Source organism: Leucopleurus acutus (assembly GCF_964270905.1).
Source record: "Leucopleurus acutus genome assembly, chromosome: 14".
NCBI lineage: Eukaryota > Metazoa > Chordata > Mammalia > Artiodactyla > Delphinidae > Leucopleurus > Leucopleurus acutus.
Window position 1 is genome coordinate 19,889,719 of NC_139156.1, and position 27,020 is coordinate 19,916,738.

General features: G+C 38.3%; 1 protein-coding gene across 2 annotated transcripts in view; it reads right to left on the bottom strand.

Annotated features, from left to right (window-relative positions):
• ADD3 (adducin 3) overlaps nucleotides 1-26,411 on the bottom strand; it is a 122,823-nt gene extending 96,412 nt beyond the window's left edge. For both annotated transcript variants that reach the window (XM_082854299.1, XM_082854298.1), the window contains exon 1: nucleotides 26,206-26,411. The gene's annotated coding sequence lies outside the window, so the exon portion shown is untranslated. The remainder of the gene's footprint in view (nucleotides 1-26,205) is intronic.
• Nucleotides 26,412-27,020: the final 609 nt, after the last annotated feature.

Here is a 27,020-nt window from a genome sequence, read left to right on the forward strand (position 1 = left end):
ATTTGTGAAACAATATATAATTAGAAAAGAGCTTGCTAAAGAAATTATCTGGCCTATCAAAAGTAAATTGTAAATTTTAAGGTATAAGAAAAATTACATTTACAAAAAATATCAAAATGCCCCCAAAAGATATGAATATCAATGTAAAGACATACCTCATAGAAATGAACATTTTTATGTAAAATTATAAAATTTCTATGTAAAGTTGTCTTATAATTTTAAAACAAAAGTTTTAAACACAAGCATTCTATCCCCCAGGTTAAGATATCTATAACTGCCAAATATAATTTTAATTGTGATTTTTTTAAAAAAAGAGTAATCACAAAAATAAGCTCTGAGATCTGCTAACACATTACTTAAGGGCATTATTTCCCCCAGTATATTCTAAGAAACAAGAGTTCCATGGGATATTAATACATTTTATTAGAGAGACTGATTGATTTCCCTGGTCTATGTGACATATTTAATTTGCGATACACTGAGGTGTTTTTTTTTTTTTCTTAAGGTCAACCCAGTACTTAGCAATACTTCTCAGTCTTTGCTATGCTAATATTCATTATGAGCCTTTAAGAGAAAGAGTGCAGAGAATAGTTTCCCAAACATATTTGGAACTATTTTTCATGGGAAATCTTTTAGAACTAATGATCTACAGAACATACTGTGGGAAATGCTACTCTGGGGCATGAGGTTTCTAATGTGAACATGAAAGTGTACATGAAACTTATACAGGTTAACTTTGAGGATAAAAAGGAGTCATATTAGTTCTTCAGGTCTAATCCCCATGTATGTTGTTTGAATTCTTTTTCATTTGTGCCAAGTTGTCTTTCACTAAGCCTATCTACCACCTCACCTTAAACAGAGTATTAGTTTAAAGCTAATTCTACACAGAAAGTGAGTTGCCTACCTTTACTAGGTTTAACCCATCTGCACTTCAGTATCTTTCTTGTTCATAGAGATTAAGGGGAAGCAAGTTATGATCCCAGGAACTCAAAATAGAAATGAAAAACAAATGAATACAATACAATGAACCTACTGTTCCTGCTGTTTATTACTTATAAAAATGCATGAAGTATCTGCACTACATATATTACAATGTTTATACTACATACATTTCAATATAGCACATGAGAATATTAAAATTAAAATTTAATTTATTTTAAAAATAACTATACTTCAAGAATACTGCTCCTGCTATGAAATTCCATTCCCCAGAAATGGGCTCATCTGATTAGCACAACTGATCTGCCATCTGGATGGATCCCAAGTAAATTTCAAACTGGCATTTGGCAAAATATCCCTGTAGCCAGCATTTTACATAGAATACAAACTAAAGATGCATTCCGGGATTGCCCTGAGAACCAAAAAATTGCATGGTAAGATGAATATATACAACTTATCCTCTTTATGCTAAATTTACAAGATAAGCAGTTTAAATAATACTTCAAATTCTGTGCTTCAATTCTGCTTACATTCATTCTGTGTAAGTCTGTTGGTGTCTAACACTGGATTAAGAAAGACTGCCATCTGGTAGTTATAGCAACCCTTTACTAACTTGGTCGGAAGTTGAAGACCATGAGCCTCAAAGAAATGCAAACCAGGTTTATTACTATGAATATATCAAAATCTTTTTAAAAATAGTCACGGAATAGCGCTTTTCACTTAAAGAGAAACATCATGTGTGCTTTCACACTCATGCATTATATAATCGACCTACAAAAGTCAAGTTTTAAAAGGGGTTAAAAGGATGAATGAATTAAATAAGCAATTAGGTCCACATTCCCTTCACCCACAAGGCTGCCACTGTCCCTTTTATAAAGCCTAGGGATGTGAGCCAAATTAGTCCTACTTGTTGGCCATTTAACTCTAACTTCCCTTAATCATGTGTGTTCTTGGGTACCCATTTTTTTCCTCTCAATGAAGTTTCACAGGTAAGCAACACTTCAGATGAAGAGTAAATAACAGTATAAAAACACTAAAAACATGCATACAGCACATGAGCATACCCAAAGCGTTTTCAAACTCATCACAATCTTATTAAACCATGAAGGAAAGTCAGAGAGGTAGAAAGACAATGAGTATCTCAGATTCTATAATTTCCTAGGGTTACACAGTTAGGGGTGGTAGAGCTGGGAAAATTGAATCTACACCACCTAGTTAGAAATTTTATTTTCTTTCTAGTATATCACAGTTCCTTTCCTGAAATAACAGTATTTTACAGTTTACACAGCTTTTAGTATTATCAATACAATGTGTGTACATGTATAAAAGGGCTTTGCATTTTTGAATTTGCCCAAACCTCCCTGTGGCCCACGTCCAGGCTAGTTTCACTTCTTGAACCTCTTTGATCTTCCTTTTCTCCCCTTATTTTTATTTTCAAAGTCAATACCACTTGCTTGAGCCTAAGTGAAGGCAGCAGAGTAAATGCAGCATCCAGCCTTCCAGAGCACTCATGAGTTATGACTATATCTACTCTAATTTATAGACAAGCATGCCAACACATGGACTATTTCCCTTGCTCTCATTCTTAATGCAACAATGTCAAGGACACAGCCATTAAACGATGGCCTAGGATTATACAAGACTTATCCAGCTCAATACGCTTATTCTATCCCATTATTTTACTTCACCCCCTTTGTCTATAAAAAGCCCCTTCCTTATATGGCCAGTCTCTGAAGTCTAAGATTTGATATTCCTGGCATTCACAGTTCTCTTCTTGTATCTCTTCCTGAAGACATCTGAAACATTCTTTGTTGATTGACTTTAGAAGGGATGCTCTTTCACAGGAGGCTTTTAGATTATCTGTCCTGCTCAACAGGCTGTCAATAAGCTTAAGTCTCTCCATTAATGTCTGGGCCACTCACTAGGTACTAGACAGGGGAGGAAAGTGACCTGGAGTGAGGAGCACTGAAGTCATTCACCAAGACAAAGGAAATCAACTTAAAGATCAGTCAACACCATTTGGCAAGAGAGCCCTTTATAGAGAGCACTCTGTTTCAGACTAAAGTACACACATAGTTAATGGAAAACATGAGTAGAGCATAATAAAGCAGAAAGAACAATGGCTCTGGAATCAGAGAGATTTGGGATGGGATCCTGATTTTGCCACATAGCTGCCACTAGCTGACCCAGGGCAAAGTCACAATGTATCTGAATCTCTTTTGTCATTTATAATTATCAGTCTTGAAGAAGTGATGTTAGGATTCAAGATTTTATGTAAAGTATCTAGCACAGTATCTGGTACATGGACAGTGCCCAATAAATAGTAGCTATAAATTAATCTTTTTAATCACCTACCTTCAAGAAGAAGCTAGTCAGGAGATAACAACCATTAGAGGTTGTGGGCAGAGTAATTTTTTTTTAAATTCCTCATGAAAATAAATAAATACATACATACATACTTCATGAATTGGGAGAGTTAGAGAACAAGGAGAGACAGTGGCTGCTTGTAGGCAACAGCTCTCAAAACAGCACTGTAATACAAAGTGGCCCAGCCAAGTCAGCTGGAATAGCTGTAGCTAAGGCATCCTGAGGGAGCATTTCCCTGAACCTCTGCAAGCTCCCAACAGTAAGAACACAACATAAACTCTCTTGTCCTTATAATAGCATTGTCCAATAGAAATAAAATGTGAGCCATAACTGCTTTTATTTTATTTATTTATTTTTTAAAATAAATTTATATACTTATTTATTTTGGCTGTGTTGGGTCTTTGTTGCTGCACGTGGGCTTTCTCTAGTTGCAGCGAGTGGGGGCTACTCTTCGTTGCAGTGTGCAGGCTTCTCACTGCGGTGGCTTCTCTTGTTGTGGAGCATGGGCTCTAGGTGTGCGGGCTTCAGTAGTTGTGGCACGTGGGTTCAGTAGTTGTGGCACGCGGGCTCAGTAGTTGTGGCACACGGGCTTAGTTGCTCCGTGGCATGTGGGATCTTCCCGGACCGGGGTTCAAACCCTTGTCCCCTGCATGGGCAGGCAGATTCTTAACCACTGCACCACCAGGGAAGTCCCCATAACTGCTTTTAAATTTTCTAGTAGTCACATTAAAAACGTAAAAAGAAACAGGGTAAATTAATTTTAGTAATATATTTTATGTAACCCAATATATCAAAATATCATTTCAACATGTAATAAATATTAAAAATTGAGTTATTTTACAGTCTTTTTCTTGTACTAAGTCTTAGAAATCTAGTGTGTATTTTACACTTAACAGTACATCTCAATTAATTCTAGCTACATTTCAGGTGGTCAGTAGCTACATGCAGCTAGTGCTTGCTGTATTGGACAGTGGGGCCCTACAATCCTGACACCAAGCCTGGGCCCAGTCCACAGAATCTACCCCAATACTTGTTACTCACTATCCCACTAGGGACCTTGAAAGCCTTGTTATTAAAAGATCTCACTTTTAAAATGTAAACATCTCTGGAAAAGCAGTGAACTAATTAACTAACATTTCAACAGAGATTATCTGATACAGGTTAGCCACCTGGAAAGTCAAGAGGAAGAAAGCAAAAGAAAGCAAAAACAGGGGGTGCTGAGAAGGGAATCTTAAGGAAACCAAGGACATACTTTGCCTAGTTCACATGCCACTTAATACATGGCACAAATCTTCTCTAGGTTGCCTAGCCCTATATTTCTATTATTATATCAAAAGCTCACACAATCAGTTATGACAAAGATCTACACAAGAATGTAACTACCAACACCTGTAGGGAGCTGTAAGAAATTGGTAAAGGAATGCCAATCACGTCAATTAACACCATTTCATGATTGCCAATGAGCACAGTGTATTCCAACCAGGTCAGTGCCTTCAAAATTCCACAAACCTTAAAGAACTTCTAGTAAATAAGACCTCTGTCAGGGGTCATTAGAATAATGAAAAAGTCTGGACAACTTGAAAAGCTGGTAACTATAAGAATCCTCTATCTCAGGTGTCAGTGATAACAATCCATGCATTTGGACAATTATGCCTTTAGTTACCTTGTTTGTTAAAGTTCACCTATAACTGTAAACAACTTTCAGTCAGGTAAGAAAATGTGTCATGTGGTTTGCTCTTTTGCAATTCAAAAACTACTTTCAAAGTCTGTAATGCAAAGTGCAACCAGATGCTATTGGCAAAGAACTCAATCTTCAAATGTGACCGATTTCCAAGAACATTACCACAGATGTGGGCTACACGTTGGGTGCACACAAAGCTTTGAAAAGTTCATATCTAATCTAATCATCTGTTCAGAACACTCCACGCTTTCCCACATTTCAGTGAATTATAAATTTCTCAAAATGCATAGCAAATCAGAAATATATGTATGATTGAAAACTCCCTCCTAAATAGATTCAGAACATGCTATACAGCTAATGACACAGAAAGTCCCCGTTCCATCTAAAAATACAAATTGATGTTAATGCCTGAGCAAGAAGAAAAGGTCACTTGCATTGTAACATAAAGCTCAGTCACCAAGTGGCAGCTTTCCTTCCATTTAGAAAAGTTTTCCTCAGTTCCAATTACTACACAAGTTTACAATCATCAGTATACTATCACTCTGAAGACAAGCCTTCTGAAGTAGATGCAAAACATAAATTCCAAATTGCAAAATCCCTTGTGGTAAAAAGATAAAGAGGTATCTTTAATAATTGAGATTTTTCTCTTAAATAATTGAAACAAATTTTAGAAACATTTGCAGGTTCTATTTTTACTGATTATTGAAATAAGTATACTGAAATAAAATTGACAAAATTCATTTCTATTTCAGCAATGTAGAGTACGAACTATTTCACATCATTCCTTTGTGAACCTTTCAGATAATGGTCCTGAATTAAAATCTCAGTTAAACACAATGCTTAGGGACTAGTTTGTTCTGGACAAACATTGAATCCCAATCAGTTTAGAAAACAGGATAGGCTTCTTTACTCTATTTCGACATTTATTTTAGGCATACCTACCTCCTTCCTTATTCCTCTCACAAGCAGGGGTTTGGGAGTGGGGGACATAAGCAAGCAACAATCATTTACTCAACACAAACTTATTGAGCACCTCATAGGTACCAGATACATAGGACATACTTCACATACATCATCTTATTTAATCTTCATAGCAACTCAAGAGATAGGTAATTTTATCCCAATTTTACACATGAATAAAGTAAAAAGGCTCAGAGAAGTGAAGTAACTTGCTCAAGGCCAGCAGGATTCAAAGTGAGAGCTGTCCTATTTCCACAACCCAGCGCTGACTCTTCCTTTTCTACCCCAGCTCTCTTCACCTGCGCACACCAACTGCAGCTGCCCTCTAAAGTTCCCATTCAGTAAGACTGGCATTTCTTCAGCAGGACTAGTTTCTGTAAAGGCGAAAAATTGTTAAAACAAGTATGATTGAGAATTGTTTTTTCCTCTATGGAGTTTTTCATTTTCCACTCAATTATAGAAGAGCATAGATAGAGATAGATGGCAAGATTGTAGTCCCCCCAAAATAAATTTCTAGTGGAAGAATCCTCAACACTGATGTGGGACAAAAGAGAAAGATGTTCTAGAGCTGTGCTGTCCAATTTGGTAGCCACCAGCCACATGTGACCACTGAGTACTTGAAATGCAGCCCGTATGAACTGAGATGTACTAAAATGTAAAATATGTACAGGATTTCAAAGACTTGGTATATTAAAAAAAGAGCAAAATATTTCATTAATCTTTCACTGAATCAATATTTCAATGAATCAACACTTCATTAATATTGATTACATGTTGGATATTTTTAAATTGTGTTCAATAAAATTCACGTTTCTTTTCAACATGGCTACTAGAAAATTTTAAATTACACTTGTATTTTGGGGAAGGGGACAGCAGTAGTCTAGGGCCTTCATATGAGACTTCAAATAAAACTGTGTACAAAAGCCATCCCTGAACAGAAGGCCCAAACCCTTATGACTAAACCTCTTAAAAGAAAATGTAGTGGGTTATCAAAACACTTTGGAGAAACCCATAATTAATTACTCTGATCATAAATGGTAAATAAATGTCAATTCTTATAGTAACCAGCCAAACATGTGGCCTTCTCACTTATGTTCCTCCAATATCTAAAAGCCATCATTCCAACTTCTGGTTTCATATACATTTGTGAATACATTTATCTTTATTGCTTAAGACTTGTGCAAGATATTACAGTTTTCCCTCTGAATGTTGATTGTAAGTACACGAGACCAAAGAAGATACTGGAGTCAAAGTGTGCTGACTTTAGCACCCACGTAGAAGTCATTGCTTCCAATACATTCCTGAAACTCCCTTGTGTGCTTAATCATTTGGTTCTCTTCCATTAAAGGACCCAAGGAATTTCAGGTAATTGAAGCATCTATTTAAAAGACATTTTATTCTCTATAGACCAAAATCTCAGGGAGAGACACCAATAGAAGCTTTTAAAAAATCAATAATTAACTTAAAAGAAATATGACATGGTTTTCATAAAATTGACCTATAAGGTTTTAAATACAAATACTGTCATCATGAAACACAGCTAGCCTCCAAGTAGTTTAAATCAACTTAAACACTGAACTCAAAGTTCTCCAGTAAGTACTCTGACCTTGTACCTACTCCTATTAACATTGGTTTAAAATCAGAGCAAAACACATCTTTTATACCCATAGTAAAATCAAAAGCAATTACATTTTATTTACACACCCACCATAATAATGAGTCTTTTCAGTTCCTGAGAAGGATGTATTACATAAGGCCATATGTAGTAAATATTTTGAAAAGACCAGGTTATCTTGAACACTGCCTATGGAAACTGTTGTCATGAAACCAAATGCTATAGCAAAACACTGAAAAAAAAATCTGATAGATTCCATTCAAAGTCCTTGGTATGATGCAACATATGATAGCTAAAAATCTTATTTGATAACTGAGTTTAATCACAAAATTATACTAAAACATTAACATTTCTATGACCAATTTCTTCCTTTGCTGTGCCTTATGTAATGGGACACTTAGTTGAAAATAATGGAAAATTGGGGCCATAAATTCTATCATCTATTTTACTGAAACAAATGACCTAAAACTTTTTCTTTTCATCAGAGGGTGGAACTGTTTCTCATTTAAATATGTTCTTTTCCAGAAAGAAAGAAAAAAAAAAATCAAGGCAGCCAAATACACCTAGTTTGAATTTTCAATATAATGTTCCTAGACATGTCAGTAACACTTACCATGTACATGACTTGCTTCAGTGGTGAGTATGCTTAAACTGGAACAATACATAGAAGATCAGCATAGCTTTTTGTCAAGATAACAAGAAAGTTCACGACATGGTCCAGATTTTTAGAAGAAAAACTTCTTTACAATACAATCCCTAATTCAATGAAAGATTAAAACAAAGAAAGGTACCAACTGTTTCTTGAAAAGCAGCTTCAAATCCCTAAGAGATAAAGGTCTCCCATCCTGCCTAAACCCTGCTCTAAGGAAGGTCAGGTGGAATTCTGGTGAACTCCCTCACCCCAGAATTGCATGAATGGGTTAAGATGGCTGGTAATGTGATAAAGTAGAAAAAGCACTAGACTGAGAGTCAGGAATCACAGTTGTGAGTCTACATCAGCCACTCTGAACATGTCATTTCACTCAATCAAACGAAGTCCTTCGCCCATAAAAATGAGGTGAGGATTTCCAAAATTCTATGAGTCTAGATTTCATCCTCCTCTTTACTCTCCCAAATTTTGCCTCTCCAAATGATAAAGTTTACAGAGAATTCCCACTTCTGCTCATAATAGAAAGTGTGAATGATTCAACAAAGGCAGAATTTTAGCATCCAATGAAACCTACAAACCTGTGGAACCCCAATTTCTATTACTGGGGAAAATTCCTTTTTATTGGGTCATGGGGGCAGAGGTCAGCTAGCACCAGTTTGCTGATCCCTGCCTCTCCCATAATTATCACCCCCTCTCCCATCCACCAACATATATATAATTTGCACAGCTGAAGGGTGAGGTCTCTTCCAATTATAATGCAGCTAAATTCTTCACTTTGAAATATGTATCAAAGGCCATAGGTTCTGTGTCCCTTGTCTCAATTCCTGGGTCTTGAATGTCAATCATAATCTTTGTTGCATAATACAGACCTGTATAGAGGGTTTCAAATTACAATCTTGATTAGGAACAGGAATAAGAGATTTTGTATCACCCAAAATCTTGATCTTAATTTTTCTGATCCAGGAATATAGGAGGGGGAATGGGAAGTTATTGTTGAATGGGTATAAAATTTCAGTGTTACAAGATGAAAAGAGTTCTGGAAATTGATGTTGGTGATGTTTACCCAACATTATGAAAGTATTTAATACCACTGAACTGTACACTTAAAAATGGTTAAAATGGTAAATTTTATATTATGTGTATTTTAGCACAATAAAAAGTATTGGCAGACACCCAGGATTCCAAGATGGCATCAGGGGCTTCCCTGGTGGCGCAGTGGTTGAGAGGCCACCTGCCAATGCAGGGGACACGGGTTCGTGCCCTGGTCCGGGAAGATCCCACAGGCCGCAGAGCGGCTAGGCCTGTGAGCCATGGCCGCTGAGCCTGTGCGTCTGGAGCCTGTGCTCCGCAACAGGAGAGGCCACAACAGTGAGAGGCCCGTGTACCGCAAAAAAAAAAAAAAAAAAAAAAAGATGGCATCAGTTGCACCAGTGAAAAAGAAACTCATGGATGTTAAAATAGGGGAGCTGCCAAGTTGGATGCTGAGGCAGGATTCGGCCCCTAAGGGCATTGCTGGAGTGTTCCAAAGAGGTTACCAGTGGTATGACAACAGGTATGTCAACGTGAAGAAAGTTAACACTGCTGGGGTTTCTACAGTACTGGCAGTTTAGGTGCTTTTCAACTACTGCCTTTCTTAGAAGGAACTCAAACATGAGCAGCTCTGCAAATACCACTGAAGAAGGCCCACTGCAGAGGACACACTGACCATGACCTTTGCCCGACACTCCTCCTTGAGGAACCTGATCACTGCTGAATCTTTTCATACCCTAATTGAGAACAATGACCAATAAAAGATAACCAGTACAAAAATTTAAAAATACATTGGAAAACTTTTTAAAAGGACCCTTCCACACACAGCACAAATATGAAACTATTATTTACAGTATCTGCATAAGAATGACATTCTATTAAATACCATCTAAAGACGAAAAGAAACCAAAGTCCAGTATCAGAAAGTTTAGAGTCAGGTAATCCCAAGGCTTGGGAGAAAATCTTATGACTTGGTGGACAGCCAAAGGCAGAGTCAACAAAATAATGCCAAGTACTAAAAAACTAAAAGTAAAGTTTTAGAAGCAGTCCAGTCCAGCTGGCATAACAGGGTAGATGCACAAAGATGGGAAAGGCTGACCATTCTTTTCCTTAGGTACTAGAGAATGTTTTTGCATGGGAGCACTTCTCAGCTGGAATTTGCTTTGTTAGCACATATCATTTCATAAAAGTTACTTGTCATTGCCTAGGGTAAAATATGAGTGAAAGATGATTACAATTACCACCTCCCACTTTCCATACCTTTGCCTTAAGTGGAGGGGAAGCTAGGAAAGCACACTCTTTAATAAAAAGAGACAATGAATCTAGAAACCACACTTATGAGAAGAACAGGGCTGGCTATTTCGTCAGGTTGTTTTGAGCCTACAGCTATTATTTATTTCCTTTGCAGCAATTCATCCACCAGGTGTAGGCAGGCAAAGCCTTGATTCAGGATTTTAAAAATAAAGAATGAAAAATATCTCTAGAATAATATACAAGGAAGAAAGAAAGTGTAGTAGTTCAGGGATGGAGTGACAACTTACTTTCACTTTATACTCCCTTGTGCCTTTTGGATTTTGTTTCATGTCCTCATATTTCATACTCAAAAGTTAATTTCAGATATTTTAAAATGAAATTGATTTTGTAAAAATGTGACTCAAATAGTAAGTTTACCTTAGAAATCAAGTTAATAAAATCATTCTTGCTTTAAAAAAAATCAGCAAGTGCTCTTGTTTCTGATTTTTAAACTTTCATTATATTGTAATGTCTATAAAATATTTTTTAATTTTATTGAGTTGCTTTTGAATAGGTTATTTTAAACATTACTTAATACTTAGAATTTTTAAGCATGAAAGCAAGTTTTATACTGCGATATTTTAGAAGTCAGTTCTGTCAAATCTGGTATTTTCTTTCAGCCATTTATAAAATCACTGTGTCCTAATATAACACCCTCTTTGTACATGTTTTATTAAAGGGGATTACAAACAAAAATGGCGAATCATGCCTGTAAATAAGCGATGAGAAACATCAGAGGAGCCAAATCTTATATTAGTTGTTTCATTAAACAAATGTGCAAAAAAGTCTTATTGGATTGGATTCTCCACTAAATTTACACAGAAAAAAACAAATGACTTTGCACATACTTCTTTTGACATTTCTAATTGTTTCTTACAGGTGCTTACCATGTGTTACTTTAGAATTTACAAGATAAACCACTAAATGTAATAAAGGGGAAATTTCAAGATGGCCCAATGACTTCCTGTAATGACAGCGTACAATACTTAATATTGCAATGCCCAATACTACCTTCAGCTCTTTTTTATTATTCCACTACACAAAAGTTTAAAATGAAACACAAAAGCGCACAGCATAGGGAGACAGTTTCATTTGGAAACAAAAATACTATTCTTTTGCCAAAATGATGACTATTCAACCATTTCCAAATGCACAAATGAAAACATATCCAAAGATTGGAAAATTGAGTAATAGCTGACAAGCAGTAAAAATTAAAGAAGATTACGAAATAGTCACATTTCTAAAGTCTTTTATGTATAGTAAGGAAAAGATACATTCAAGACTTGCTGAATCTACCTAATTTCTAGTTTTACAGGTGTATCTTGCCTCTGTCATAAATCAGAGTATTCGAAATGGAGTAAAACACAATATTTAAATTTCTATCCCTGGTGATCAAATGTTCTCTCAACATCTGAACTGTTCAGCAAGTTGTATGGATTTCTGTCTCCAAAACGTCCCATTCCTCCCTTTCTAACCTCAAAGCCATTGCCTCAAGTTCATTTGCTTATCTCTAAATGCTTCCTAACTTGCCTCTCTGCCAACACTCTCTATCACCACATTCTTCACAACAACAAATCTCAGACACATCTGATTATGCCTCTCTTTAGCTAAAATAAGTGCCACAGAATAAAACCTAAATTTCTTAAAATAGCACCCAAGGCCTTCATGATCTGGTGCTCTCAACCTTACCTTCCTGTTTTCTCTCCCACCACATCCATCCACAGATCCACATGCCTTTGCATAGCCTATTATTTCGGTCAGTAATTTACTCTCCTCGTCAACATTTAAGAGATCCTCTAAAGCTCAACTCAAATTCCATCCTCCTCCATGAATCATTTCTTCCCATTGGAATAAATATTTCCCTTTTCTGTGCCCACCTGCACTTCCTTTAAATTGTTGCTATAGCATTGCTCTCAGGTTGGTGCTGGAGTCAGTTACATAAGTGTCTCTTTTTCCCACTATGGTTCTGGTCTGGTCCTCATATGCTTCCCTTAAAATGCTGAAAACTTATCAAGCCACTCAAATAATATGGACCTCTGTTCTCCAGACATTTTTATTCTAATAAAGGAATATATATATATATATATATTCATAATAAAATTAGGGGGTAAATTTTATGGTATGCAAATTATGTCTTAATAAAAAAATAACATTAGGGTAAGTGGTACATGAAAGTTAAAGACAATCCTTTCCTGTACTTCCTCAACAGGCAACTCTTTGATGGTAATAATGTTTTTAAGAAGGTAAATATCATCGTGGGTTGTCTAAAAAAATTGTTGGGAATTGAGTTCTCCATATTTTTAAATTACAGGCATGGAGAAAAAAATTAAGCCATCTTTAATAACTTAAGACCTAATAAACATTTATAAACTGGTTCCTGCTCTCTGAAACCCACATAAATGATAATAATAGAGCCTTCTTTTGCTTATCTAGGTCATCTCCATAAAATTGGGTATTTAAAAACACTTAGATTCACCCATGACTTGCCACCAAATAGGATCACAAACTGCTTCCTGATTTCTACCTGAATGATCTAAGTATCTTAACGCTGCCTCTTTAAGCAAACCAAGCTAAACCAAGTTTAGTGTGGTAATTCTTGCTTCATCAACTTTCTACTGGGAAAACAGTTTGATTTTAGGAATAAGATCCATGTAAGTTGTTTCATTTGTTCTTGTGTACATATGGGTGCGCACATACACTTTTTTCCTGGTATCTTCCTTTAAAAATTGAGATATAATTCACACACCATAAAATTCACTTTTAAACTGTACAATTCAGTGGTTTTTAGTATAGTCACAATGTTGTGCAACCATCAACATTATCTAGTTCTAGAACTTTTTCATCACCCCAAAGGGAAACCCAGTACACATTAAGCAGACACTTCCTATTTCCCTTATCCCCTGCCCCTGGCAACCACTAATCAATCTGCTTTCAGTCACTATGGACATGCCTATTCTGTGCATTTCAAACAACTGGAACCATACAATATGTGGTGTTTCGTGTCTTGCTTCTTTCACTTAGCATAGTGTTTTCAAGGTTCAACCACATAGTAAAATGTATCAGCATTTCATTCCTTTTTATGATTGAGTAATATTCCATTGCATGGATATACCACATTTATTTATCCATTAATCAGCTGATAGACATTTAGGCCGTTCCCACTTTTTGGCTATTATGAGTAATGCTGCCATGAACAGTGGTGTACAAGTTTTTGTGTGAACATGTTTTCATTTCTCTTGAGTGTATAATGTAGGAATAGAATTGCTGGGTCATAATGGAAACTATCAATATGTAACTATTTTTAACCATTAAACCATATTAACTTTTGGAGGATCAGCCAAACTGTTCCATTTTACATTCACATACACATTTTTTTTTTTTTTTCGGTATGCGGGCCTCTCACTGTTGTGGCCTCTCCCGTTGCGGAGCACAAGCTCCGGACGCGCAGGCTCAGCGGCCATGGCTCACGGGCCCAGCCACTCCGCGGCATGTGGGATCTTCCCCTACCGGGGCACGAACCCGTGGACCCTGCATCAGCAGGCGGACTCTCAACCACTGCGCCACCAGGGAAGCCCTCACATACACATTTTTAAGCGCAGTAACAACACTTTTTATTTTCACATTTTGCTTAAAAGTAAATTGTTCTGTCCCTAGAGGAAAAGATTTCCTTTGGGACTAAGTGTCCTTAGAAGTCAAAGTAAATTCTAGATTTTACAAGACAGATTAAACCCCTCCAAAGAATAAAGATGTATACAGCAATACATCAAACCCTTACTACAGCAAAGTTTATTCTAGTCATCAAAGGCATTAAATATGCAAATATTTTTAAATGAAAGAGGAAAATAATGACAACTCCCAGTTTTATACAGTCAGCCAATAACTATGCACTGACCTTCCACTCACAGAAACATCTACTCCAACATCACTCATAGACATTTCAAACTTAATATGTCTCATGGGACTTCCCCGGTGGTCCAGTGGTTAAGAATCCGTCTTGCTATGCAGGGTATACCAGTTCGATCCCTGGTCAGTGAACTAAGATCCCACATGCCATGGGGCAACTAAGCCCATGCACCACAACTACTGAGCCTGCATGCCACAACAAAGAGCTCGTGTGCTACAACGATAGATCCTGCATGCCACAACTAAGACCCGACACAGCCAAAAGATAAATAAATAAATAATTTTTAAAAAAAGATAACAAAAAAACTTATGTCTCAAACTGAACTTCTGTTCTCTACTACTCCCCAAAACTGTTCCCCCTGAAAACTTTTGCCTACATCCCAAACCTTGATGTCAAGTTTGACTTCTTCCACTCACCTATACCCCACATCCCAGTCAGTAAATTCTATTGATTCTATCATCCAAATACATTCAGAATCCACTCAAATCTCACCACCTCTAACAGATACACAATCTTGCACCAAGATTATTGTACCACTATGGTCTAGTGTCAAAACACAGCCAAAATAATCCTTTTAAAACATAAGTCAGATCGTGTCCCACTTCTAAGGGTCATCCAGTGGCTTCCCAACACCAAGTACCACATGCTTGGTATTCCCTCTGCCTGCCATGATAGTCCCCTTGATATTACACAGTCATCTCAGTACTCGAGGGGGATTTGTTCCAGGACCCTGGCGATACCAAAATCTGTGGCTACTCAAGTCCTTTATACAATATAAAATGGCCTAATATTTGCATATAACCTTCATACATCCTCCCATATACTTTAAATCATCTCTAGATCACTTATAATACCTAATCCAATGTAGATGCTATGTAAATAGTTATAAATACTATGTAAGTAGGCTCTGGCACACAACAAATTCAAGTTTTGCTTTTCAGAACTTTCTGGAATTGTTTTTCCCAAATATTTTTGATCTGTGGTTGATTTAATCTGCAGATGCAGAAGCCACAGATACAGAATACCGATTGTACGCGTTCTCTTACCTTCTTCAAGTCTTTGCATACATGTCACCTTCTTAGTGAGGACTTCACTTAGCCACTCTATTTAAATTTGCCATTGCCCCCTAACACTCCCTTTATCTTCCTCCCCTGCTCTATATTTCTCCATAATATTTATATTAACAAAATATATACTTCACTTATTTATTTCTCTTTACCTCCAAGAATATAAACTCCATTAAGGCAGGAGGGTTTGTCTGTTTTGCTTACTGCTGTATTCCCAGCACTCAGAACAGGGCCTGGCACATAGTAAGTGCTCAATAAATATTTGTTGATTGACTAAATGAACAAGTGAAAGGAAGCATAAAGCTGCTCAGAAGAGCTAAAAAGAGGCCAGAGAAATATTTATGAGGAACTAATATACTAAACATAATAAAATTGTGATGGGAATGGAAAACACCATTTCTATAAAAATATGCTACAATGTTTCTATAGTTGGCTTTAAGAAAAATTGCTATCCTTGACTATTTCATTGTTTTCAAAAAGGGTCCATCCATTGTCCATTGCCAAGGGCCCTTAGCTTCTGAAGAACTGAAAAAAACTCTGGGAGGTGACAAGTTCCTAGAATGATGATGTCCTTTTCTAAACTGCCACATATACACGGAGCCAAGGACTTTCATGGTCTTGGCTTTCTATTAGATCTATTCCCAGGACCATCATATAGTACAATCATAGGTTTCTTGGCCACCTTCCAGCTAAAGCTACTAATTGGTAAACTCACCTTCCTTAGAACTACAATCACAGCATCTTCAAACTAAAATGGATCTTAAAATGATCTCAACCCCTTACATATTTTATATATTTAAAAAACTACAGTGAAAAAGAAATAGTGACTTGCTCAAGATAACTTGAATAGTTACACTAAGTATTTTTCAAATAGTAAGTGATAAATACTATTAAATCTAAGAGAATTCAGACACTTGGAACAAATTCTCTAAGATCCAAAACCAGACAATGTTATTTATAAAAGCTAAGTTGAAATTATACCTCATAGTATCAACAACTCTATCTATCCACACATTAAAGTTAAAAGTTATAACAGAACCATCAATGAAACTTTGGCATTCAGCAAACAGTAAATGATGGATAAATTCTGATTTTAAAAAAATGTACACCTCTTCCCCAAAGGAGGCTTTCCTTGTCCAGTGTTGGGAATGATGAGGATTTCTAAATTCTTTTTCAAGTAACAACTTTCCTAAGCATTACTGGCTTCAAAATAGCAGTAGAAGGATGTTTCTATGAACCAATCATTTTCACATGGGGTTCAGAGAGAAAATCTGTTAAAAGGTACATGATTTTCACCACACCTACTACTCTCTCCCCCTTCCCCAGCAATATTCTAACACACCTCCTAGGGAAGTGTGTCCTCAGCACTGTTTCTGATACGAGTATGTTGCAGCCTTCAAGTGCCTTACAGTGAGACGAGATTGTGAGCCACGATTATAAACTATCTCCTGTCATGCTACACAAAAAGGATTACTATTTTCATGGACAGTAATTTCTTGCCAAAACCCTTTCCATGGTCTGCATCTAGTGAAATCCTACTGTGCCTTTAAAGGCCCATCCTTATTCCTCTTTCCTGGGGACCTTTTTCTGACCATTCCATCCATGGTGCTCTTTTCTTGACCAGATGACCTATGGCATTTGTCATCTGTACCTGTCATTTAGCATTCATCACACACTGGCAAGTAACATCTTTTGTACAGTTGTCTTAGTTGTTGCTGGCTATTTTTACGTTTGACTGGATAGAGTCAGAATCCCAAAGAGTTACATACTTGATATTCCTACGGGTGTTTTCTGGACAATAACGCTTTATGCTCTTACATATGAAGGGAAAGAGTCAGAAGTCCCTAAAGAGTAACTGGGTTTTAGAATACACAGCACAACCATCACTGAACTATAATTTTAAAAGCTTTGGGTTATACCAAAATAATGATTTCCAACCTTTTAAAGTAATAAGGATGGCTTTTAAAAACAAAATATGTTTTAAAAAACCAAAAACATATTCAATATTATTCAGGTGTTAAATTTCTTTTAACTGAGAATACATGCTTTCAAAAGTATAAGTACACAATGTCAGGTATGATACTCATTTGGTCTACAGAGCATACCTGATGTGCACAAGAAGCTGAGGTTCCTCCAGGACCAGACTGGCACATGGTTGAATGTTACTGTGCTGTGGACATGGAATATTACTGCCACATCAAAAAGTACTACTACCTAAAAGTATTTAGGAGCAAGCAAAATATAGAAATACTAACAAATCCCTCCCTACCCCAACCCTGCTCCTACCCCCAAATCCAGAATAAATTCCTTCAGCAACTTAACCCTTCCTCCCAAGAAGTAGCAGATTTTAAGCAATGTGAAACAATTCAATGTTTCAATAATAAACTTTTCTTGTGGTTTCAAGTTAATAAATAATATAGCAAAAGGAACAACAACAAAAGAACATTATAGACAAACCAAATAGCAAATATTGAAAGTCCATCTCTCATATATTTCCTGATTCTAGTAAAATCTCAATCCCATTTACCCATTTCATCACCCTCTTAAAACAAACAAACAAAAACCACCAATATTTTCCAGCAGAGGTAGAAATATCATTCTAACCTCAGTTCAAGTCCTTTGTGCAGTCACCAACAAGAATGAGCTTAAATAAACAGCAGTAGAGCACAGCGTTTAAAGGAATTAGCCCTGGGCTCAAGTCTTGGCTCTGTCACTTATTAACTGTATGATCTTGGGCAAGTTACTTAACTAAACTTCAGGTAATTTATGTAAAGTGCTTAACATGACCCTTGGCAGGTTTAAGGGGCTGAGAAAAGTGGTTACTGATTAATTAAGTAATTATATATAATAGATATATAACAAAGATATTCTTCTTATCATAACAATTTCAAAGTTTCCTTTCAATTCCTTCTTGTCTGGCTCTGACGGGTCTATTCCAGGTATCATAAACCTCCACTCTTGACCTATAACTGGTTCTACAACCTCCAATTCTACCCATGGCTACTACCATAAGCAGTTTCTGGAAGTTAGGGAAAACATAACAAAAACCAAAACGGGAGGCCACTTGAGCAAGCCAAAACAAGAACAAAATCCACTTTGAAACAGTGAATTCACTCAAGTAGGAATCACTGCCTTAGAACCTGAGACAAAGAAAAAGGCAAAAGAAAAAAACAAACCAAATTATTCAAATACTTTTAAAACCCTTACCTCCAGTTAAACAAATGATTGACGATTTGAAGCCCAAAGAAATTTTAAACAACATTATTATTGTCTGCAGGACCATCAATAACCAGCACTACTAATGAAACATGCCTCATTAAAATACCTTTCTTTAACACTTTTAATTTAACAATGATTTAACCATTGCTAGACTATTTTTTAATATTAAGTCTCAACAATTTCTTCAAGTTTCTCCTTTCCCATGCATTCCAACAAGCAGTGAATTAGTTCTTCATCATGTGTTTAGGCCTCCTGCTGGGAAGCATAATTAAAATTAAGCAAGCAACAATTCCACTTGGTGCTAAGATCCTGTCAAATCCTTCGATGAAGTTGAGTCTGGTTTCTCCAGGAGCCAGCTGAAAGTTCTGCAACAAAAACTTGGGGCTGCTCAACTCGATGCTGGCCATTCAGTAGATGGCACTCTTTCCTTTGGGCCCAAATTACAAAAGCACCAAGAAGCATGTTCTGTGACATTCAGGTGTGATACAAAACAGGGATTCCCTCTTCAAAGCACTTAACTGGTCGTCACAATCCCTCCAGAAACCCATTCATCAAAAGCTGATGGTCCAACCAGACACTTTTAAAGAGCCCAAGGAAGTTCAGATTATAAAACATCAACTACAATATAAAATCACCTAACTCAAGTGATTACCAAGTAATCAGCTTCTCAGAGCCTTTTCTATGTCAAGCAGATACACTTTTTATTCAGGCATAAAATTTTCCTTTCCTATTACATTCTGCTACAGAGGCGACAGTCTTTCAGTGGCTAGTGACCAAATCTTGTCTATCAAATATCTCATTAAGGTATTTAACAATAGCAAAGCGTTTAGAGAACTATGATTTTGTCATTATTAACATTCACTAAGATCAATGAAAGATATATTACTTTTGTATTACTTTCAACATTTTTGGTTGAAAAAATTCATGTAATCTTTGATACCCACTTAAAAAGAACCAAACATCCTAATACAAAATTACTGTACATCTAGTTTTGCAAAAAAAACGGGTTTAAATAATATGGATTTCTGATTCATTAATGATATGTCTTTTACTTTAATACATAATGGCTCCCAACTATTACATGACAAGGTTTCTTACACTTCTGTTTCAGAGATCTTTTTTTTTTTTTTTAATTTAAAAAGCAGACAGTTGTGGAGAGAGATGGAAGGAAATTCTTTTTAGTGCAACCTCCAGGTGAAAGCCAAACTTTTCAGCAGTCACAGAGGAATCACCTTAAAAATTCCACCTTTCTCTAGGAAAGATAAAACTCAGTCCTAGCAATAAAAGTCAAAGGAGAAAGGCAAGGTAAAAGGAACACTGTTTTAAAATTTAAAAAAGAAAAAAAAAAGCATTGGGAGTAGGGACAAGAAATAAGAAAAATATATCGATTTCATTGCCAATCTCTTTCCTCTGTACACTCTCACCCTATGCACTTAAGCCCATTCACAACTCCACTTGAGCTCTATCACCCTTCCCCAACCACTTCCTTAGATATTAAAAGGCTGAACTTACAGAATCTTTTTCTTATGTACTAATAAGACAAATGAGATTAGAAGTAACAACGCAGCTTACAGTTGCTGGCTCTAATTTATGTAGGATTGTAAGTAGAGTGTTCTTAAAGAAGAGTCCCTGGGGAGGCCTTGATCCCCAAATATACTCCTTTAGACATACCAAATAAGCCTAACTACCTTCTCCATGAGGATACTGAGTAAACCTATCTTTTTGCTATGGCATTTAGTCATTCCAGCAGATCAAAAGATGACAGGACAAGAATACTGTATGGAAAAGGGAAAAGGAAATGCTGTCCTTGCACAGGATGAGCTGAGCCATTGTGGAAGAACTTCACAGAAACATTGCTGATGGTGACAAATTAAAGGCATATACTAAGTCCCCAAGACACTGATAAAACTCAGCACTTCTCCAACCTGACTGCTTTCTACATTGTTGGAATTCCAGCTCCCCTAGCAGGCAACCAACAATAGCCATGAGAGCTGAATTAAACAGGCTCCTGAACTCACACATGCACTGTCCTTTCCTCTTCCATCCAAAGTAAGCACTTCCTTGGTGGGGGAGTGAAAAATTACAAGAACAAATTCAAAAGGGTATAAGAGCTAGCAAAAAGAATAAAGTAACAATTTCATGTACGTTACTTAGAATTAAGTTTTCATATTACTTGCCTTAATGCACATTGTGAGCATCAAATTGTTTTATTAATATATACGGTGTGCTTCTTGAGACATTGGTTTTAAGAACATATGTTGTTGTTATTGCCCTTAAGTTTATAAAAAGTGTTTTTACCCCCTGGCTGGCTGGTTGTGGGAAACTTCTTTATCTTATGGACGTCAGTATGCCTATGGCAGAAAAAGTGAGCTGCATAACCCAAGGTTCAAACTGTAGTCTTGTTTGAGGAGGTAGCAATCTTAACTGCTAGTTAATGTACTGCTATACACCAATATCCTTAGGCCCAGTTTCAGGCAATTTAAAACAAGAGGTTTCAAAGTTCATCTTATATCAGGGAACCTTACCATTTCCAATCAAGCTTTAACTAAAGCCAACTTTTAAACAAGTAATTGTAAAGTATATGGTGGTGAAACAGATCAGCTTGACATCAGGTAAAAAGCTCAACTTAGATCTAACCTCATTATAAAGATATAACTATATGTCAAAGCCTAAACATCTTTCATAATAACGTTTCAGCTATGGCATAGTTAAAAACTAGTCTATACAATCTTCCTAAGAGGGAAATTTACAAAAACAAAAAGTCTTTTAATATCAGGGATGGGTTTCATCCATTTTATACCTTTTGGTGACCATGCAACTACTTTTTGAGTTATGCTAGACAACTCTGAAAGCCACATTCATTCTTTAAGGTTTCTAGGATACTCTTTATTAAATTGTTCCTTCAGTGTAGTAAGTCATGTCCTAGAAACCTAAAAGAGATTATTAATGCAGCTTTTCAAAGATACCCAACAAAAAATAGTTTAAAGAAACAAGAGACTGATTCTCATTATCTACGCTATCGTCTAAGTCTTTAGGGTAAGTTAAACAGTACTTTCTTGACATTCAAGTATGTTTTCAACTGTGCAATTAACTTACTTTTGAACTTGATTTTGCGATTAGTCCACATATAACAGACCAACATTAAAATACACATGAAATAAACAAAAAACCCACACACCTTTTTTTCTCCAACACTTTGTTAATTTTCAGTTAAAGCTGCTCTATGTATGCTGTTGGTATTCAAATATTCACTGCATGAATGCCAAGTGAGTCATTTCTAACTAACCTGAAGGCAAGAGCATACCCCAAGTAGTATGCTTACACTCATGTGTGTCCATAACTAGCTACTGCTAGAAGAAAAAAATAAATTCATCTAACTATTATACATAAGGGATACACAAGGGGTAACAGACTTTTTTTCTTTCAAGCCATAGTCAATGAAAGGCTGATAACTTATATAATTTAGAGAAGAGTCTTAATATACACAACCCATTGCAGTAAAAATTTGAGATTGTCTTGGCTTTCGGCCAAGACAATTTAGTCACTAGCAGGACCTGAAAGACCTCATAACAATCGCATCTAGAAATACTGGGGCATGGACCCCAAGATCAAATGACAAAGCATTAACATAGAAGACATGAAATAAAGTATCAGGGCACCCATTTTGAATCTCAATGACAAGACACAGTCTATGACTGCTCAATTAACTTCAAATAGGGTGTCCATGTTTAAAAGAAAGAATAGTACTCTTGATTAAACATTTAAAATGTTTTCTATTCAAACTCTACAAGTTTAATATTTCCAACGGAATCTGAAACAGCACTGAATTTTAATTATAGCAAAAGCATATTAGCATTTTTAGTATGAGAAACAGATTAGTAACCTGTGTCTTCAGTACCATGTGAGTTTTCTTAATTCAACGTATGCTTGTTTTTAAGCATTTTTTCCTAATATTACTTTTCACTAAATTGCCAACAAAGGACACATTAACTCTCTACAACAGTTATTCTAAACATTACGTAAAACAGCTACTAATTTAGGTTATAATTAATTTGCTTGACGTTTCCACTACACTGGTGAAGCAGCAACACACAGTTCCTTGAGGAATGTGAGTGACAAAGTAAAAGCCACAAGTGACATCTTTCCATGTCAGGCTAATTTTAAGAGGCAACTCGGGTGGAATTTCGAACAAACTTAAGTTGAAATTCACCTCAGGTTAATATGGTGGTGTTGGTAATCAGAAGATGAGGCCTACCGATTTAGTGCAGAACCAGAATCCCTCCAAGGACCCTGCTGGACCATCTGGAGCCCTACACATCTGGCAAGCTTGAAAAACAAAAAAGACTTTAATCTTTAGTAATTAAAAAGATAACATACTACAGCCCAAATTCTAGCATCCTAGCTAAACATATGTTGTGTGAAAAGAGAATCCTCTTCCAAAGTCAAAAGGTGATTCTACTTAACGCAGATTACCACGATTCACATTTAAACACAACTTGGTGGTACTAACACAGGAGGGTGTTACTAAACAAGGCATATGCACACCTGTAGTCTTGGAGATACTGTGAAGGTACTTCATTGATTTGCTAGAATTACCACAAGTGTAATAGCAGCAGGGGCTACTAGTTATGCGGGCTCACTCTCAAGCCAGGCTCTGGGTTCAGAACCAGCCCGTCTGTGCCCAGTAGCTGTACAAAATACTTAACCTCTCTATGTCTGTTTAGGCACTGGGTTGTCATGAGGATTAAGTAAATTAAATCATATAAAACTGTGCCTGGCACAGAGGTAGAGCAAATAAATATTGGCTGTTACAAATATCTGCTGAGTCTCCACTTGCTGGGTTGCATGATATAGCCACCTTCAGAAAACATGTCATCTTATACTGACGATGATAAACACATAAAACACTGAGTACCAGACTATATTCTAAGCACTTCCCATATAACAACTCAGTTAAGATTTCGATATTATCATTCCCCAACATTTTACAAACCCAATTTGTTCAGAGTTGGGTTTTTATGCTTTTATGTGACTTCTTCCTTCAACAGAAATGCTTCTCATACTCTGACGACATACATAAGTGCTGCCCTGTACTGCTAACCAACTACTTTGAGATAGGAGAGATTAAACAGCTAACAACCTGTATAGGCTTGAGTGTGACAAAAACACTCAGACACGACAGACCTACTTCAGGAGGCCTCACAACCCCAGAGGTTGGGCCCCATCCTGTATTTAGGTTTTAGGATTGTGTGTAGGAGGTCGGCTGATGCTGTGTCCTCTTAGTCTCAAAAGACGTTCTGGTTTTACAAAGACCAGATCCACACTTCAAACATCATTGAGCAGAACCCACATTCATCCCAGTGTAACATTATTGAAAAAGGGGGTTAGAAATAGCAAAGAGTACAGTATAATTTTCTCATTCATTTTCGGAATGTAAAACTTATATTCTGAAAATACAATCCTTCTATTATGCAAAATAGTTCCTAGATGGCATATGATCACATATGTAATATGTCAAATGTTTACCAACAAACATTTCCTTCTATCATACCTGTAAAAAGCTGCAACATGTTGAATGCCTCATACCCAACTACCTCAAGAACTCTTAAATTATGTTTAACATTCGAAACAGATACACCATTTTTTTTCCTTAAAAGCAACTATTACCAACATGCCAACATTTGCGGTCAATTTAAAGAGTTTTAAGAGCACAGACTGAACTCTTTGGAAAAATGAACACTTAAATATAGCAAAAGTGGCCATTTTTTTTTTTCTGGTCTTCCCTCTGCAAAGTTAATCTGCTCAATTTAAGCAGAAGAAAATGAGTGAGTTACAGTGTAATTACAATGCAATGGAGACTCAGATATAAAAACTTTATACATAGCTAAAAAGTAACATAACCCTATAAATGAATAAGTCCCATATCTTAATTACACATTTTTAAAAACAGTCCAGCATCTTATTTAAAAACGACAAATTATGCTGTATTCTTAGTTTACTCTCTTTAACAGTCTCATTAGAAGTCTTCTAAAGTCAAAATTCGGATGTACCCAGTATGATGCAGTTGCACTCCATTCCAAGAAAAGCAACCATTTCATACTGCTAAATCTAACATGTCGTACAATTTAACATAAACGTGCCTGCACGTTTATGTAGCTGATTCCTACCCCCTCCCCCAAACCTTATCAACTCCTTCACCAAACTTGCATATAATCCTCACTCAAAGCCTCTTGGTTGGGCTTCCCTGGTGGCACAGTGGTTAAGAATCCGCCTGCTAATGCAGGGGACATGAGTTTGACCTTCCTGGTCCGGGAAGATCCCACATGCCGCGGAGCAGCTAAGCCCGTGCACCACAACTACTGAGCCTGCGCTCTAGAACCTGCGACCCACAACTACTGAGCCCGCGCGCCACAACTACTGAAGCCTATGCACCTAGAGCCCGTGCTCTGCAGCAAGAGAAGCCACTGCAATGAGAAGCCCGCGCACTGCAACCAAGAGTAGACCCTGCTCACTGCAACTACGGAAAGCCTGCACGCAGCAATGAAGACGGAATGCAGCCAAAAATAAAATGAATAAAATAAATAAATTTTTAAAAAATGCCTCTTGGTTGAGTTAAATTCCATTTCTCTCTATACCCCTCTAGCAGGTCAATTGCAACAGCACATGTGCCAAAGAAATGAGTGGTTTTACTCACGCTCCCATTTTAAACGGGCATCTACTTGCAATTAAATCTCTGCAACAAAAAAGTTTACCTGAGGCCATTCTTGCCATTCTAATAGAGGCCTAGCTTATTCTACCTGTCTCTGTGGTCTTGCCTCAGCTATAATAGCATACCCCCAAAGAGGCTGGACACCAGCAAAGCGGACCTGCTGCCAACTCTGCCTGTCACCCCGGGCAGGAAGCGCAACCTAACATGTATACGTTTGTAGGGGTGGGGTGGGTGTGGGTCGGGGGGGATGGGAACGCAAATTACAGGAGAAAGGTTTGGTTGAATACTTTCAACTTGTAACAGAAGTTGCTTAAATGAGGAAAACAAAACTAACCAACACTCCCTCCCTTACCTCCACCCTTTCCAACCGCGGGAACCTACCACCTTCCTGGAGCGCACCTTCAGTGCTTAAAGTACCCCGGGTCACTGACGCTTCAGCCAGCTCTTGATTTGTAGAACTCCTAGTCCTCCGGGAGAAACCAGAGGACGCCCGAAAGACTCGGGCCCACCCCGCGGCGTCCCGAGATCCTCCCCTGCAGGTCCACCCTCTTCGAACCAACCCGAGGCTCCCATTCCAGTCCCGGAGGAAGAGGGGTCCACCTGAGGCCGCAGGGGCAGCCAATAGGCAGTCCCCTCCACCCCACGAGCCTTCGCGTTCCCCACCCCCGCGCGACCCCCTGGAAGGGTCCCCGCAGCCCAGCCCGCGCGGGCGCCCGCCGTCCCCGCCGGGAGGAGCGGCGGGAAGGCCGCGCCTTCTCTCCCCTCAGGATTACCTCGCAGCGCGAAGCCGGCTTTGTGCTTCCCTCCCTCCTTCTCCGCGGCCGCCGGGGCTGCAGCGGCCGCGCGATCCTCCACCGCCGCCTCTTAAGCGCCGCACGGCTCCAGAGGGAAGGGCAGAAGGGGAGGGGGCGTGAGAAGGGAGGGACCTGGGCGCCGAGCCCTGTGTAGCAGGAAGCGGCGACACCTGGGTCGCTATGCCTCTAGCTCTCTCTCTCTGTTTTTAAAAAATATAATTTAAACCCCCTTCTTCCCCCTCCCGCCCAGCGGCCCCGCGACCGTTACCGGCAGGCGGCTGGCGCTCTGGCGGGACTGGCCGAGAGCCCACCGAGTGTCCCTTGGCCCCGCCCCTAAGGCCCCGCCCTTAGGCCCCCGGCTCCCCTGGCTCCACCCCCACAGGCCCGCCCCTCGCAGCCCCCAAATGCTCATGGCCCCGCCCCTCGGAATCACAGTACGTTCCTGGCCCCGCCTCCTCAAGGCCCCGCCCCGCGCGGCCCCTCGCGCCCCTCCAAAGCTTTGGTGCGGCTCCCTCCTTACCTCCCTCACCCTGTCTCTGAAGCCGCGGCCCCGGGCCCCTGCTGTCCTGGCCTCTGGGAGGGCCTGGTGTGGGGCAGCTGCCTAGCATCTATCTCTTCAACGTCCTCCCCGCTAGGCAGCTTCGATTAGCGGCGTCCCCTGAGGGTCGGAGGAGTAAACGACCCCGACGGAAACCAGACTACAAGAGGGAGGAGGGGGGCCTCGGCGATGCCGCCCTCCCTAACCTGAGCGAGCCACCCCCCCCAACCCCCGGAACCCCAGCTCCCGAGGCTGA